Below are 19,024 nucleotides of genomic sequence, written 5' to 3' on the forward strand. Positions count from 1 at the left end.
ACTGTGAAGAAGGCTGAGCGCCAAAAAATTGATGCTTTTGAACTGTGGTGTTGGAGAAGACTCTTGAGAGTCCCTTGGACTGCAAGGAGATCCAACCAGTCCATTCTGAAGGAGATCAGCCCTGGGATTTCTTTGGAAGGAATGATGCTAAAGCTGAAACTCCAGTACTTTGGCCACCTCACGTGAAGAGTTGACTCATTGGAAAAGACTCTGATGCTGGGAGGGATTGGGGGCAGGAGGAGAAGGGGACGACAGAGGATGAGATGGCTGGATGGCATCACTGACTCGATGGAAGTGAGTCTCAGTGAACTCCGGGAGTTGGTGTTGGACAGGGAGGCCTGGCGTGCTGCGATTCATGGGGTTGCAAAGAGTTGGACACGACTGAGCGACTGATCTGATCTGATCTGATACATATATCCCCTTCCTCTTGAGCCTCCCTACCATGGTACTTTCCTTTTAAAACCACACTGGGCTCACTGCTGTATATAATTTTGTAACTACTTCATCTTTTAATTTAACATTATATCTTTAACAAACCCAGTGACATTCAATGTACTTCAAGGACACATGTTACAATGTATTTAACTATTCTCCTGCTGGGCTTCCCTGGTGGCTCAGATGGTAAAACATCTGCCTGCAAAGAAAGAGACTCATGTCCCATCCCTTGGTTGGGAAGATTCCCTGGAGAAGGAAATGGCAACTCACTCCAGTATTCTTATCTGGAGAATTCTATGGACAAGGAGGCTGGTGGGATTCGCCTAGTCTTGGATATCTCTCTTAGTCTTGGATAGGTGTTTACCAACCTTTGGAGAAAATAAATAACATTGCATTAAGTGATCATAGAAATTTTATATTATACTATTAATTTAATATCACACAACATATAACTGAACATAATTTAATCTGAATTTAGTCTAGTTGATTTGGGACGTTTAGCAAGAATACCATAAATCCTGGTTCCAACCATTCCTTTTTTAATGAAAGGTACAGAGCAAAGAAGTTCTGTGTCTCTATAGGAGGTTTTCTGAGAGACTGTATTCTTGTATTTAAGGGGCTTCCCTGGTGGCGCAGAGGTTAAAGCGTCTGCCTGCAATGTGGGAGACCTGGCTTCGATCCCTGGGTCGGGGAGATCCCCTGGAGAAGGAAATGGCAACCCACTCCAGTATTCTTGCCTGAAGAATCCCATGGACGGAGGAGCTCGGTGGGCTACAGTCCACGGGTCGAAAAGAGTTAGACACTTCACTTTCACTTTCACAGATCGAGGATGAAGGATCTCCCCAGTGGTCCAGTTGGTAAGGAACTTGCCTGCCAACCTGGGAGTCATAAGAGATGCAGGTTCTATCCCTGGGTGGGAAAGATCCCTTGAAGAAGGAAATGGAAACCTGCTCCAGTATTCTTGCCTGGAAAATTCCATGGACAGAGGAGCCTGGTGGGCTACAGCCCATGGGGTCCTGAAGAGTTGGACACTACTATGTGACCGAGTGCATACCCACAGTTCAAAGAATGAACCAACCCCATGATAGTTCACCAGGGGTTTTGCTCAGATTCATTTTAATACATTAATTAAGGTATTAAAAATTCAACCTGACTCTTGTAGCACTGAGCTCATACTTTTCCTTCTTGCTCAAGAGACTTTAATAAATATTTTTTTGAAAAAGTGTAATGAAAACTAAGTAATGAAATGAACAGCATTGCCCCAGTTTTCTAGTCTAACAGCATAATAAAAAGAAACAACCTACAATATATTCATCACATAATGGAAGTGTGTATAGTTCCTCTTGACCTCTCTAGTTAGACCTATTCCTTTACAAACCATATAATATCAGTCAAGGTAGACTATGCTTCTATATGTTAGTAAAAAAGAAAAACAGATCATTGTGTTTCAATTTAAAAAAGAAACAGATACAAAAGAAAAAGAACAAGACCAAAATAACAGTGGATGACAAAGACAAGTTTAGTTCCTCTCCAAGGTAGCTGTCCTCCTGGAGTTAGCTGAGAACACCAGAATATTTTGCTCTCTAGGCAGTCTCATGCCAACATGTACTCCTGCCATGGGGAGCAGAGAGGAGCAGGGTCAGAGCCATGCCCTAGTAATACGAACTGATCTGTGTCACCTCTTTCTGCAAACCCACCCTCAGCTTCTGGGAAGCAGAGTTCAATCCTCTAACCAGCTCTTGGGAGAACCAGACGTCACTGAAAGCTTTTCATGCTTAATCCATGGACATTCTAGAATCTTGCAGGAATCAACATCACCACTCAGTGTCTGTAGATTGTGGAATTTCCTTTTTTCTCTTGATACACAGGTCCTCTGCCTTCGCGTGCTCTCAGCTGTGTGTGCGTGTGTGTGTGTGTGTGTGTGTGTGTGTTTGCGCTTAGTCACTCAGTCTTGTCTGACTCTGTTGACCCAATGGATGGTAGCTCAACAGGCTCCCCTGTCCATGGATTCTCCAGGCAAGAATACTGGATTGAACCCGAGTCTCCTGTGTCTCCTGTATTGCAGGAGGATTCTATACCCACTGAGCCATCAGGGAAACCAAGCTCTCAGCTACACAGCTGCTCAAATACTCCTAATGTGGCCCAAATCAGGCTTTACAGTATTATAGTATGAACCCTGGTTAATAAGTTAATAAATCAAGTCCTAGAGACAGAGAGCTTGTTAATCAGTTAAGTTCTATGATATCTTGGTTGTGTGGCAACGGGTGTCTAGGAGGAGGTACCATAGTATGATAGGATGCAAATCACAGCCCTGCATCGCAATCAGGTGATGAACTTGGAAAGTGTGTTCCTTTACTAGGTATACATGGAACCAAGGTCATCTTACACCACAAAATGGAGACAACTATGACTCCCTGAATATTCACTGAAAGGACTGATGCTGAAGCTGAAGCTCCAATACTTTGGCCATCTGATGCCAAGAGCCCACTCATTGGAAAATACCCTGATGCTGGGAAAGATTGAAGGCAGGTGGAGAAGAGGGTGACAGAGGATGAGATGGTTAGATGGCATCACCGACTCAATGGTCATGAGTTTGAGCAGACTCTGGGAGATGGTAATGGACGGGGAAGCCTGGTGTGCTGTAGTCCATGGGGTGGTAAAGAGTTGGACACGACTGAGGGATTGAACAACGTCAACGACAGGTTCACTCTCAAGAATCCTTCTTTGGCTATGATTCCCAATATTCTCTGTGGACCACAGAGTTCCTCAAGGTGTGATAAAAATATATAATATGCTTAATAACAATAATAACACTTACATGTAACATTCTTAAAGGCCAGGCACTGTTTCAAGTGTATTACATGCAGCATTCATTTACTCTTCACATCAACACTTGAGGTAAGTAATGCTGTTTGCCCCATTCTTTGGGTCATGCCAATGTCTTCCTGCCTTTGACCTTGCTTTGAAGACTTCTCAGTCTAGTGAAGTTTTAGCACTGCTCAAGAGGGCTAGTTAATTCAGATGCTATCCACTAAAGAAACTTGAACCCCTGAAATTTGACTCTCAGGTCTCCTGTCACTAACTGGAGTTCATGTCCTAGGAGGGCTAGCTTGAACTTGAAGTTTCTTGGCAGACTTATGCACTGGAGATGGGATCCGCCTTTGGTTTCACCTGAAAATTGAGGAGAACCACCTTTTGCCCTCTCTTGGAGCTGCTGGACTGTAGGCTTGGATAGAAGGAACAGCACAAAAGACTGCCTCCCTAGGACAGGGTCTCAGGGCAGCCCCGTGTAAACGGAGGGTGACCACAAAAGTTCCCAGCTAATGGAGGACTCCAATAAGCCTCTCATTCGCTGGTTGACTTTCAACCCAAATTTTGCCAAGTGCATTCTTTTCCTCATAGAAATGTGGAGCTATTGCCATCGGTAGCAAATCAACTTTTGATGAAATATGTAGGATAGCTAGAAGCCAAGCAGTGTAATTGAATTCACAACTACTTGCCACAGGACTATAATTTAATGGAAGCATTATAATTTACTAAATACCATTACTGTGGCATCAGAGCCTATTCATCAAAAATGGAAAAGCTGTGTGCAGCAATTTTTCTTCACTGTTCATAGGGGCTTATTATTGGGTGCTTACCTCTAGACTAGAATGCATGCTACCTTTTTAGTTTCCACATTAGAGTATACTAAAAATAAGTCAAATCTGAGTCCCTCCAGATTTAGGACCTCCACATCCAGTTGGTTCCTCTACTCTGAAGTCCAGTTTCTAAATGTCTCCTTTAGCACGTCACCTTTGCTACATAGATGGCAGCTCTAAAAGAGCTTCTATTTGTATAAACCAGTAGACAATAAGAACTGGGTTTCCCTGGGGCTCCACAGTAAAGAATCTGCCTAGAGACCCAGGGTTGATCCCTAGGTGGGGAAGATCCCCTGGAGGAAGTCATGGCAACCCACTCCAGTATTCTTGCCTGGAGCATCCCATGGACTCAGGAGCCAGGCAGGTTACAGTCCTTGGGGTCTCAAAGAGTCAGACATTACTGAAGCAACTTAGCATGCATGCACGCAGACAATAAAAATAATATATTGAGGTACCAATATGTTGTACCAAGTGTATAGGGCTGGATGCATTATATATACATGGAGGGGGAAGCAGGAGTCAAGGGTTGGGTGTGTGTGTTCTAGACAGAACAACAGTCCTACAAGGAAGACATTATCTCTGTTTTAGAAGTACTGAGTTCAGAGCCATGCAAGATCATCCAGTTACAGGGATGGTGGAGGTGAGCCTGGGGCCCAGCTGTCTCTGACATGGAACTGCCTATTCCACCTTGGTCTACTCGGGCTGGCAGAGTGAAATGGCCCAACCTGGGGGACTTACAGCAGATGTCTTCCTAGCAGTTCTGCAGACTGAGGAGTCCAGGACCCAGGTGCGGCAGATCCTGGGTCTGCCAAGGGCCCTCTTCTTGGCACCAGATGGTTGCCTTCTTGCTGTTTCCTCGCCTGGTGGAGAAGTTCTGGTGCTTCCCCTGTCCTCCTACAGGTTCTAATCCCAACACAGTGCTCAATCCCATGGCCTCATCTAAACATACTCATCTCCTAATACCCTCACATTGCTCTTCCCAGGTGACTCAGTGGTAAAGAACCTGCCTGCCAAAGCAGGAAACACAGGAGGCCTGTGTTCGATCCCTGGGTCAGGAAGGTCCCCTGGAGGAGGGCATGGCAACCCCCTCCAGTGTTCTTGCCTGGAGAATCCCATGCACAGAGGAGCCTGGCGGGCTACAGTTCATAGGGTCACAAAGAGTCGGACACGACTGAGCAGCTACACAACAATGGCAAGATAATACCCTCACATTAGGGGTCAGGGCTCCAACACACGAATTTTGGGGAAAACAGCCATTCAGTCCATAATGACCTGTTCCTGCGGGGCCTCCCCAACCCCAGGGTAGACAAACAGCTAGTGTTTCCCCAAAACACTGCACGAGGACCCACCCTAATGCGTAACTTCCTGCCTGCCTCCCTGATTGATGATGTACATGGTGGAGATCCATGAAGAAAACTGACAACTTGCTGAGAGCAGCCAGGTGTCTCATCCCTCTAACCGCCTGGAGAGGCACAAGCTTCTGCTTCCTCCGTCCCCAGGGAAGATGCTGAGGTTCCTCCAGGGGAGCCACTTACTATGAGGAGTAACTATTCTGAGTCAGTATCCCCATCTGTTAATATTTACATAGTGATGTACTCTTAAAACAGAACTGCCGAGATTTTGCATTTTAGAATTCATTTTAGAATTATGAGCATTCTAAGTACCTGATCCTTGTTTTTGTTACCAGCTGAGCCTGACTTCCCCAGGAATCTTGCTTCCGAGGCCTGTGGAGAAGGATACTCTCCTCTTGCCCACGTTATTATCACGCTTTCCCACAACTCGCTTCTGCTTCCTCTTCTGACAAGTCTCAGCCTTGAAAAAATGCAGGCCTCATTCTTGGGGGCAAAGGTAGCACATTTTGAATAATGCTAATCTTGGAACAGTCAGAGCTCCACCAACATACTGGGTGTCCAAGGCAACGTGGGAAAACACAGGTGACCCCAGGGTTCCTGGGCCACCTCGACTTGGTATGAAAAATGAGGTCAAAAAGAAAAAAAACAGGGGGACTTTCGGGCTGCAAAATTTGTGTTGCTCCTCCTCCGTGAAGCAGGAATTATACCCCCTTCGAAAAATGTTCTCTGTTATTTCTGGAAGGCCTGAGAATGCCCTCTATGAGATTTGAAACAAATCCCATGGGCCACAGCCATTAGTTATCCTCATCTTCCTCTCTGGCACCAAGCAGCCTTGATGATAAAGATGCTGAGGCCTGCCCAGGAAACTGCCCTGGGGTCACCAGGTCCCACAGTCCCTCCCAGCCAAGGCCCAGGGGTCAGGTACCACATGAGAGCCTCAGAAGGGGGTGGTTTCAGAAATCCCTCAAATGCTGTGTCTGGATCCAGCATGTCCCCAGAAGAAGCAGTCATCACTCCCACTACAGCCAGGAGAAGGTCCACATTTTCCATCCCATATTTTCTTCTCCAAACACCGTCCTCCCAGCATTCACAGACACCCGCTTCTTGCCACCCGGTTCACATCGCTGATCTCAGCCTCACACCCCCAGAACACACATACTCTCCCAGCCTCACACTCGTGCTCTGGTTCTATTCAACTCACAGAGCAGCCAGGGTGCTTGTCTTTCAGAAGTCTCCCCGCTGTTAGTCTGTTGGGCTTCTGCTGCAATTCCATCACGCACATCACTGGGCACCTGGCCTAGGGCTGCCCCCGCTGCCTCTGCCAACAGGCTCTGGGCCAGCTGGCATCCCTGACATCCCGCACCAGGGGTGGTAGGACAGCCATGTCCACCTCAAGTCCCACGTGATCAGAGAGCTTCCAGAGCCAGGTGGCCCTGACTTCAGGGTCTGCTTACTCCACAGATAGCTCAGGAAAACCCCACAGGGTGTAACACGGTAGCATTTTCCACACAGACAACACAGCATCCTCGCTTCTCTCCTGCCCAGCTTCTGCTTTTCCAAGATCACGTGAGAAGGTCTGAGTAGCATGCACTGAGGCGGGGAGAAGGGGACCAGCCCAGTGAGCAGAGGCAGATTACAAGGACACGCGGCGCGGTAGGAGCAAAGCTGAAGCGTAGAGGCGGAGTGTATGAACATGACTTAAACCCTGGGCCCGGTGATGACTCGCCATCCGTCAACAGTCACATTGCTCTACTTTTATGTCTTTGGTTTCCCCATCCATGCCTTGCTGGTGCTGGCCTCAGATGACTTTGATCCCACTAACTCTGACAGTCTAGGACCTTGAACCCCAATATAATATCTTTAGAATAACCAAGATAAAGCCATGGTTGGGAGTGGGGAGTAGAGATAATCTCATTTTTTAACAATGATGTTATGAAGGACACAACTGGCAACATCTAAAAGACCAAGGCCAGGGAAGAGTAGAGACCCAGATAAGGATTTAATCTTCTTTGTTTAGAAATTTTCTTTTATCTTAAAAAAAACTACTGAAGTATAGTTGTGCACAATGTTGTGTCAGTTTCTTTTGTATTGCAAAGTGAATCAGTTATCCAGATACATATACCCACTCTTACTTAGATTCTTTGCAAATGTACGTCACTACAGAGAATTGAGTAGAGTTCCCTGTGCTATTCAGTACGTCCTTCTTCACTATATTATATATAGTAGTGTGTATGCTTGAATCCAGATAAAGACTCAAGCATAAATAGAGACTGAGTATGTGGAAAAAAGATGCCATTTCAATTCAGCAGAGAATAATTTTTTAACATGTAAATGATGTCAGACAAGTTCTTTGGCAAGTGGGAGAAGAATGCAGGGTCTTCAGCTCCTTTCTTATGTCAAAATGTTCCCAACAGAATCAAATATTAAAAAAAAAAAAAAAACAGAAATAAAGCAATACAGTGAGTCCTTTACAGCCAAACCTTCAGGTTTCAAACTTTCAGAGATGTGGTCGTGAGTCCCCTCAGCGTCAGGTGTGAGTGAAACTGCAGCTCGTCCTCCATCTCCTGTTGCTGACAGCCCTTCAGCTCTACCATCTCCCCCTCCTCTCTCTCCTCCAGTCAGTAACGCCTCCAGTCGAGAAGAGTCAGTAACTCTTCTTGCCTGTTCGCTTGATGCCAGCCCCTGTGTGCCAGCTGTTGCACTGTACTTACTACTGCTCTTTGCAAGGTACTGTATCAAAGATTAAAAACTGTTTTATTTATTTTTTGTGTTTGTTGTTATGCATTATTTGTGTGAAAAGTATTATAAACCTATTATAGTACAGTTCTATATACTGATTGTGTTAGTTGAACACCTGGGCTGACTTTGTTGGACTTAAGAACAAATTGGACTTACGAACATGCTCCTGGAACGGAACTCACTCAGATGTAAAGGAAACGAAAGGAATTTCTTACTGCGAAAGAAATGCACACACCACAAATGTGAGTAATATCTTATAACCTTTAGGCAAAGAAGGATATTCTACATAAGCCTGAAAAATAAATACACCTAAAGGGAAAGCTGTATATTCAACTTCAAATACAGGTTTTCTGCAAATAAATATGTTTATACAGCAGGATAAAACAACAAACATTGTAAGACAAATGGCAAATGAGAAAGAGTGTGTTGAAGGCATATGTTAACAGTCAAACAGCTGAAGTCTGTACCATACCCAGGCCTAAGTTCCAGGCAGACAGATCCAGGACTTGTTCACAGCACATTCTCCGTGAGACGTACCCCCTGCAGTGTTTCAATGGACAACTCTGAAAACAAAACAAAGTTTGGAGAGAAAGAGGAGATTGTTCTTTAGACAAGGTCTGAACAGGCTGCCATGAGGGAATGGAGCCAGTGTGCTGTGCGTGAGAAGTGACTAGGAATTTCATAAACAGGATTGAAGGAAGGAGGGATGACGAGGTTGAGGAAAGAAGGGTGAGTAACAGGGCAGAATGGCTACATGACCATATAATAGCATTCAAAATTCATGGCATCATTAAAAAATTGACCAAAGACCTAACAGATACTTCACCAAAGAAGATATACAGATGGTATATAAATCTATGAAAAGATGCTCCACATCATATGACATGAAGAATATAAATCATACAGCAATGAGCTATCCCCACATACCTGTTAGCATGGCCAAAATCCAGAGCTCTGACAACACAGCATGCTGGTAAGAATGTGAAGCAAACTGTCCTCCAAATGGGCTGCACAAAATTAGATGTTGTCTTACCATATGATCCAGCCATTGTGCTCCTTAATATTTACTCAAAGGAGCTGAAAACTTATATCCACCAAAAAACCTGCATGCAGATGATTATAGAAGCTCTATTCTTGATTGCCAAAACTTTCCAGTAGTCATGTATGGATGTGAGAGTTGGACTATAAAGAAAGCTGAGCGCTGAAGAATTGATGCTTTTGAACTGTGGTGTTGGAGGAGACTCTTGAGTGTCTCTTGGACTGCAAGGAGATCCAATCAGTCCATCCTAAAGGAAATCAGTCCTGAATATTCATTGGAAGGACTGATGCTAAAGCTGAAGCCCAATACTTTGGCCACCTGATGTGAAGAACTGACTCATTTGAAAAGACCCTGATGCTAGGAAAGATTGAAGGCAGGAGGAGAAGGGGACAACAGAGGATAAGATGGTTGGATGGCATCACCGACTCAATGGACATGAGTTTGAGTAGACTCCGGGAGTTGGTGATGGACAGGAAGGCCTGACATGCTGCAGTCCATGGGGTTGAAAAGAGTTGGACATGACTGAGAGACTGAATTGAACTGAACTGAACCAACCAGAATGACTCGGTGAGAAGATAAACCAACTCTGGCACATGCCAGTGGAATGTTATTAATCACTAAAGTGAAATGAGCTATCAAGCCATGAAAAGATATAGAGGAAACTTAATGCATATTACCAAGTGGAAAAGTCCTATCTGACAAGGTATATATGATATGATTCCAACTATGATGCAATTGACCCTTGAACAATGTGGATGATAGGAATACTGATCCTGCTGGCAATCCGCAGATAACCTTATAGTCGGCCCTTTGTATCCGAGTCTCTGTATCTGCAGATTCAACCAACTCTGGAGCCTGTAGTATTGCCGTGAAAGTGAAAGCGTTAGTTGCTCACTTGTGTCCGACTCTTTGCGATCCCATGGCCTATAGCCCACCAGGATCCTCTGTCCCTGGGATTCTCCAGACAAGAATACTGGAGTGAGTTGCCATTCCCTTCTCCAGGGGATCTTTCCAAACCAGGAATCAAGCTCAAACTTTTGCATTGTAGGTAGATTCTTTACCATCTGAGCCATGTATTGTAGTATTTATTGAAAAAGTCAGCCTGTATATGGATCTATGCAGTTCAAATCCACATTGTTCAAGGGTCAACCATATATGATATTCTGGAAAAGGCAAAACTGTGTAGATAAGAATATTGGTAGCTGTTGGTAAGGGTGTGGGGAACAGAATAAGCACAGCTCAGGATATTTTTAGGGAATGAAAATACTTTGTACGTTACCAAAGTGATGTATAGGTTTCATTATGCATTTGTCTAACCATAGCATGCACAACATCAAAAATGAATGCTCAGGTAAACTAGGGACTTCGGGTGAACATGATATATCAATGTAGGTTCATCCTTGGTAAAAAATGTACTAGTCTGCTGGCAGGTTTTCTCTGGTGCCCTGAAAAGCCAATTTTACAGCCATCTTCCATCACGGTTTAACTTTGGGCCAGATGCCAAACCCTAGGACATGAATAATTTAATGTGTATAAGGTAGAAACCTTTAGTAAGTAGTAAAGATTTAATGTGCATGAATTAACAGTTGTCTGTAGCTACTATAAATACACCATAAACAGCAGTAAGTTCTCTGATCATACACTCTTATTGTGGTCATGTCCACATTTTGAGAATATTCCTTTTATGTACTTCAAATGTTGTACCACTTGAGAAAGTCCTTTGTTATGAAATATTAATCTTTCTGCCTTTAATGACCGAGTATAGAATCAGTAAAACTAGAATGATTAGCCAAAAAGCAGTGTCAAATAAGAATTTCAGTACATCCACATTTTTTCTAATGAAACTTCTATCAGAAGTTAATTAATTTATTGTAATAAAGTCCAGTATGTAATAAAAAAAAATGTACTAGTCTGGTGAGTGTTGTTGATAACGGAGCAGGGGGCGCTATACATGTGTGGGGACAGTGACTATATGGGCAATTTCTGCACCTTCCTCTAAACTTTGTTATGAGTCTAACACTGCTCCAAAAACAGTCTTTTAAGCAAATGAAATTAGAGGTGTCAGTCTACTTAACTTCAAGATTTTCTGTAGCTACAGTAATCAGGACTGTGTGGTATTGGTGGAGAGAGAGAGACTCTTAGACAAAAGGAACATAATACAGAACCCAAAAACAACCACACAACTGGTTTTTGAGAAAGATGCAAAAGCAAGTCAATGAAAGAGGGATAGTATTCTCAGCAAATGATACCGAAAAATTTAACAAACGTATATTAAAAGAAAAAAGAACTGAGAACTTAACTTCACATCTTGGAGGCTGTGTTTGTGCTCAGTCGTGTCCATCTCTTTGCGACGCTCATGGACGGTAGCCCACCAGGCTCTTCAGTCCATGGGATTTTCCAGGCAAGAATACTAGAGTGGTTGCCATTTCCTACTCCAGGGGATCTTTCCAACCCAGGGATTGAACCCACATCTCCTGTCTCCTGCATTTGTAGGTGGATTCTTTACCACTAACGCCACCTGGGAAACCTCAAAAATAACTCAAAGCAGATAATGGAATTAAATGTAAAACACTAAAATTTTAAGGAAAAATAGGGGAAATATTTAGAATCTCAAGATAGGTAAAGAGTTCTTAGACTTGTATCCAAAAATAAAATCCATAAAAGAAGAAACTGATAATTTTGATTTGATCATAATTAAAAACTTTTGCCCTGCAAAAGACTCTGTTAAAAAATGAAAAGACAGGCTACAGAGAGGGATAAAATATTTGAAAATCACATAGTCACCAAAGGACTGCTTTCTAGAATGTATAAACAACTCTCAAAATTCAACAGTAAAGAAATAAATAGTCTAATTAGAAGATGTATAAGAGACATAAAAAGACATCTCACTGTAGAAGATATACAGATGGCAAATAAAGACATGCAAAGCTATTCAATGTTATTATCTGCTCATGAAATGCAGGATAAAAGCATTCATCAGAATGATTAGAACTTTTTAAAAATGACAGCATCAATAGTGGCACAGATGTGGACAAACTGGATTATTCGTATGTCACTGGTGGCAGTGGAAAATGGTATAGCCACTCTGGAAAAGTCTGGAAGTTTCTCAAAAAACTAAACATGCAACTACCATATAACCATTTGCATTCCCAGGCATTAATCCCAGAAAAATACGAAAACTAAAGTTCACTTGAAACCTGTACATAAATGTTCATAGCAGTTTTATTCATAGTAGCCCAAATCTGGAAACAACCCAGATGCTCTTCAATGGCTTAAATAAACTGTGAAACATCCATACCAGGAAATACTACTCAACAGTAAAAAAGAACAAATTATTGATAGATGTCTCAACCTAGATGCATCTCTAGAAAATTATGCTAAGTGAAAGGAGAAAATTCCAAGAAGGTATTTACTGTATGATTCCATTTACATAACATTTTGAAATGACGAAACTATACAAATGAAGGGCAGATAGTATTGAATGGGGTAAAAAAGGGGCATGGTTGGGAGTGAAATGGGTGTCCTGTGAAGGGTCACACAGCGTGGTGCTGCAACCATCTATATCCTGCTGTACTGATGTTAATATTATGATTGTGACACTGTCTTGTCATTTTGCAAAGTGTTGCCTTTGGGAGAAACTGGGTAGAGAACACATGAAATCCCTTTGCAAGTCAAGCTACATTTATTTCAAAATGAAAAAGGTTAATTAAAAAATAAACTGGAAATACAATTTAGTAAATATTTGAAATAAAATTAAATGAAAGATTAAAGAAAGAAAATATAGAACTGGTTGCAGTATGCATCCAAATACACAAAGAAATATACATGAACTTATAAGAAGTTACAAAATAAAATACAGCAGCTTCTCAGGTGGCTTGGTGGTTAAGAATCCACCTGCAATGCAGGAGACACTGGAGACTTGGGTTCAATCCCTGATTCAGGAAGATCCTTTGAAGGAGGAAATGGCAACCCACTGCTGTATTCTTGCCTGAAAAAAAAATCCCATGGACAGAGGAGCCTTGTGTGTTGCAGTTCATGAGGTCTCAAGAGTCAGACATGTATGAGTGACTGAATACCCCAACAAAATATAATATATGGTTCCAGTAGAAAAGAGAAACAGCAAGTCTCAAAATGATACCACCTGATACCAAGTAACTTCTGTGTGTGCTTAGTCACTCAGTTGTGTCTGACTCTTTGTGACCCCATGGACTGGAGCCCTCCAGACTCCTCTGTCCATGGGGATTCTCCAGGCAAGAATACTGGAGTGGGTTGCCATGTCCTCCAGGGGATCGTCCCAACCCAGGGATTAAACTCAGGTCTCCTACATTGAGGTGGATTCTTTACTGTCTGTGCTACCAGGGAAGCCCAAGAATACTGGAGTGGGTAGCGTATCCCTTCTCCAGGGAATCTTCCTGACCCAGGAATGGAACCAAGGTCTCCTGCATTGCAGGCAGATTCTTTACCAGCTGAACTGCTAAGGAAGTCCACCAACTAATTTAATGGCACACAAAAACAAAAACAGATCACTATTAAGAACACATTCAAACACCAAAATACAGCAAACAACATGACATTCACAATATATGGTGTCTATTAAAAATTTACCGGGCTTGTAAAAGAGCATAATTTTTCCATAACCAGAAGAAAAAAAAAATAGACAGATCCAGACATGACAGATATAAAGGAACTAACAAACTCACAAGTTAAAAAGCTAATATAATTTTATTCCAAGGGCTCACAAAGGTAGAGGAAAGCATGGTCAGGGAAATTATTTAAGATGCAAAAAAAAAAGGACCTAAATGAGGCTTTTAGAAATAAAAATTGTAAATTAAAAATAAAAGCACAGTATTAAAAGCAGATCAGAAGCTACATAAGAAAAGATAACTGAATTTTTAAAAATAGCAGTGGAAACTATCCACAATAAAGGACAATGTAAGTGGAGCTATTGAAGGAGAGGAAAGAAAAAGAACAAAAAATATTTTTGTAGAAATATAAAGACTTCTTTTAATCAAATTGCTTGGGAATTATAAATTTACAGATCCTAAAATCTTAACAAACCCAAGCAAACTAAACGAAAAGGGATAACATATAAAGTCAAAAATTTCTGGAAATAAGCCATAAGAGATATCTCAAAAAAAAAAAGGTAAAAAAGATACAGTAAATAAAAAGGTGCAAAGATACTAAATATAGCAGACTATATAAGCCAGAAGGCTATGGAGAAACCCATTTATGCAGATGATACCACTTTAATGGCAGAAAGTGAAGAGTAACTAAAGAGCTTCTTGATGAGGGTAAGAGAGTGAAAAAGTTGGCTTAAAACTGAACATTCGAAAAACTAAGATCATGGCATCCAGTCCCATCACATCATGGCAAATAGATGAGGAGAAAAAAAGGAAACAGTGGCAGATTTTATTTTCTTGGGCTGTAAAATCACTGTAGATGGTATCTGAAGCCACGAAATTAAAAGACATTCTTTGGAAGAAAAGCTATGACAAACCTAGAGATACCACTATAACAAAGCAGAGATGCCACTTTGTACACAGAGTTCTGTATCGTCAAAGCTATGATTGTTCCAGTAGTCATCTACATATGTGAGAGTTGAGCCATAAAGAAGGCTGAGCACTGAAGAGTTGATGCTTTTGAGCTGTGATTCTGAGAAGACTTCCGCCGAGAGTCCCTTGGACTGCAAGGAGACCAAGCCAGTCAGTCCTAAAGGAAATCAACCCTGAATATCTTTGGAAGGACTGATGCTGAAGCTGAAGCTCCAATACTTTGGCCACCTTTTGAGAAAAGACCACCATTGGAAAAGACCCTGATGCTGGGAAAGATTGAAGGCAGGAGGAGAAGGGGATGACAGAGGATGAGATGGTTGGGTGGCATCATTGACTCAATGGACATGAGTTTGAGCAGGCTCCAGGAGATTGTGAAAGACAGGGAAGCCTGGCGTGCTGCAGTCCATAGCGTCGCAAAAAGTTGGACACAACTGAGCGACTGAACAGCAACAAAAACAACATGCATATAAACATCTTGAGCCACAGTTTCATCTCTAAGAACTTACCATATTCTGCTGACTTTCACATTTAAATGCTGTGAGAAAGCCCCAGGGTCACCTTACCTTTTTCTCCTTAGAAATAACCTTATTTTTCCTCTATGCCACAAAATTAATCTTCATTCACTTCAGTAAATCATATTAGAATAGTTTTATTCTGAACTTGTTTTTCCTGGGACATACTATATTCTCTCAATCTCTGCATTTCAACCTCTTTTTTTTTTTTAATTTTTGGAAATCTTTAAACTCACTTAAAATATTTGTCTTATATTCTCCCTTCTTTGTTTTTCCAGGGGCTATGATATGACCTGTTTTCACTACCAATTTTCTTCTAGAAACTTTTGTAATGTGTTTCTTTTCCATTTCATCTTGCTCATTTTCTCAGACTTACTTTTCACATCCTTGAGTGAGTTTTTAGCCACATACAGCTTTTTGTTTCTCGTAATAAGAGTCTCATTTCCATAATGGCTTTGATTTTCTCACTTTTCTATAGGTCTCCTTGGAGTTTTACACTCAGAAAGGTCACCCTTTCATTAACATCTTTGCCTTCATGAAGAAATAGTTGCTCATAATACTTTTAAGCTCTGTGACATCATTTTTTTCTGGTAAGCATTCTTTATGAACCTTTTACTTTTCATGTTTTAACTCTGCATTTCTGCTTGGAGTCAATCTGCAAAGGTTGTACCTTATTTCAGGACAATTTTTCAATGAGTCACCTATTTGCAGGATAGTGTTGGAGGCAGCAGAGGATTAAGTTTCAGTAGCTGAGGGTCTGAACCGTAAGGCGATTTCAGCTTTGTTCTACTGAGCCCTCCCAAACCAGAGGGCAGCATTTCCCATCCATCCTTCTACACCAGTCGCCTGCTTCTTTCCAAGGTGCGATCACTGTGAAATTCCCCGTTCACTTCTAACTCTGCTCCCATTTCATCAAACAGGGAGGTAGAAGTCTCCCAAAGGCCAAGGCATGTAAATCTTGTCCTTGAGCACTTTCTACCTGCTTTGGAGAATTCAGGGCTTCCCTGGCAGCTCAGATGGTAAAGGAGCTACTGTTCCTCATTTGGTTCTTTTTCTATTCACCAGAGTAAACTATTCATCTCCACTAAAGGCAGCCCTAAGCTGTTTTTCTGGGGCTTCCCATGTGGCTCAGATGGTAAAGAATTTGCTTGCAATGCAGGAGACCTGGGTTTGATCTCTGGGTCAGGAAGATCCCATGGAGAAGGGAAAGGCAACCCACTCCAGTATTCTTGCCTGAAGAATTCAATGGAGAGGAGCCTGGTGGGCTACAGCCCAGGGGATCCCAAAAATCAGACATGACTGAGCAACTAAACGACCTGAATGGCATCCCAGGCAATCCCTGCCTTCTGTTCTGCTTCCTGGGACATCAGTCTCAAGCTGTCAAGGGCACCTGAGAAATCCGAACGACTTGCAGGAAGACTTCATCCCTCTGCCCCCAGAGCTCCAGGTACATGGAGAGCGACCACCACCACGCCCCGGTCCTTCTTTGTCCTGAATATGACTCTGTCATTGGCACTTACCTCCCTAAAGAGTTTTTAATGCTGTGGGGGAATGTTTGGGGGGCAAAGCAGCAAATGATTTAAAAGGATGCAAAAAAAAATCCCTTAATTTTAAATGGACAGAAATTATCAAAATAGTAATGACAGTTATTATTTCTGAATAGCAGAATCAAGAATGATTGTCATTTTTTGTAGTTTTGAATTTCCCACAGAAGCTACATAATTACTTGCATAACCAGAAAAATATAATGCATTGAAAAAGAAGTGCAGCCTCTTGGCTCAAGCCAGTTCTATATATTTTTACCAAATTCACATGTATATTTTTACCAAATCCAGGCGTATGTTCCTCTCCAGCTCCCGAGCAGACATGCCCCTCACCCTCCATCCCTAATCTACTGAATAGGCATGCGGCTAAACAAGGTTAGCAAGGAGCTCTCCCACAAGCCGTGAAAGGGAGAAGAGGAAATGCCTTGAGCTTGCTGAAGGGGAAAGATGCTATCATCATTATGAGACCCATTTCCAACCATCTTAGATAAACTGCTCATCCCCAGCTTATCCTCTGCTTTTTGCTTAGCTAAACCTCTGAGATGAATTTTCTTTGTTGACAGAAGCAGTGCAAATGGATGTAGAAGTCGCCTTCTAGGGAATGGACCTCACAACAGCCTTTGCTCAAAGCTTTGAGCCTAAATCCTCTCTTGTCTGTGTCACCTTCCTCAGGGGAAATGTGAGCCAAAGAGTACAACCCTCACTACTCAGAAACATGAACAGAGAGTGGAATGGCTGATAGAGACAGAGGCTGAGCTAAGAGACACTTCAAAAGTAGGGAGTCATACACTTTCTCTACTGTGTGTGCTTAGTCGCTCCGTTGTGTCCAACTCTTTGTGACCCCCTGGATGGTAGCCTACCTGGCTCCTCTGTCCAGGGAATTTTTCAAGCAAGAATAATGGAGGGGTTGTCATTTCCTCCCCTAGAGGATCTTCCTGACCCAGGGGTCAAACCCGCATGTCTTGTGTCTCCTGCATTGGCAGGCAGATTCTTTATCACTGTGCCACCTGGGAGGCCCCTTGCTACACTTGATCTTAGCCAAAAGGCCGAGAGAAAATAAAAGCACAGCAGCTGGCAGAAACTGGGCAATTTGAACTAAATTGAATGTTGAAATATTTTAAATGCCCAAAAATGCCACAGTCTTGATACCCGACATATACACATATACATCTGCATGCCATTTACAGAAATCCAGGTTTTGGCTTAATATAAGGAACACTTTAACACATAGAGACTCTACTGGTGAACAGTGTGGCTGGCTGATGATGGAGAATGTCAAATGAGTGGACCTACAGGTGAATTTACTGCTCAGAGTTGAGTCTGTGCTGTGTAAATCTTCACAGTAAATTCTGCCTTGACTCATCTGTGTGATAAGATCTCTTTACAAGTTATATTCAGTAATTTTTAACTCCAACAAACCCAATTCCATCACATACTGCCCTTCAACTCAGCGACCAAATCACAGAGCATGGCCAAAGGCAAGGATTATCTCTACATTATCTCTAGAGATTTTTCAGAATCCCTCACTGGAAACAATGAGGAGTCTGAAAATGTTTAGAGGACTGTGGATGGCCAAGATTTCCACTGTTGGATCACTTCCTGGAACTTCTGTGCAAAACATCAAGTTTTAAAACGAGACTACTGTTTATGGATAGGAAAAAAAAAAAAAAGACTTTCAACAGGCACCTCGTGTCATTAGATTAATTTACTATGCACCTCAGGCAATTCTATTCGTGGCTGAGCTATTCCTCGAGACCTGTCCCCTAGCTGGCACTATAATTAAGGAAGCCTTCGGTCCCCACAGACACAACCTCTGCAGACTGGAAGGCAGAGCCCATTACGTCTGCCCCGGGCACCTCTGTCTCTCTATCTCTGTGCCACGAACAAGGCAAGCGTGTGCGCTGAACATTAACACAGCCAGGGAGAAAACATCCCACAGGGCACATCAATACCCAGCAAAGGATAATGGGATTTCTGTTCAGGCAGCTGTGTCCTGCCCCCTCCCATTAACACCTGTCAGCAGAGCGGGTCCACGGGCAGCTCGCGTTACAGCTCCACCTCGGACGATCATTAGCACCAGCCAACGCCGAGGCACCCCACGCGGCCAAATAGTGTCCTTTTCTCCTTAAATGCAGACAAACAATGCCTTCTCCTCCAACAGCTGGCACAGACCTTGTTAATCTTTCTTGTTTCACTTCTGTTTTGCCCTG

The sequence above is a fragment of the Bison bison genome, unplaced genomic scaffold (genome assembly GCF_000754665.1).
Source record: "Bison bison bison isolate TAMUID 2011002044 unplaced genomic scaffold, Bison_UMD1.0 scf7180017864307, whole genome shotgun sequence".
Classification (NCBI taxonomy): Eukaryota; Metazoa; Chordata; class Mammalia; order Artiodactyla; family Bovidae; genus Bison; species Bison bison.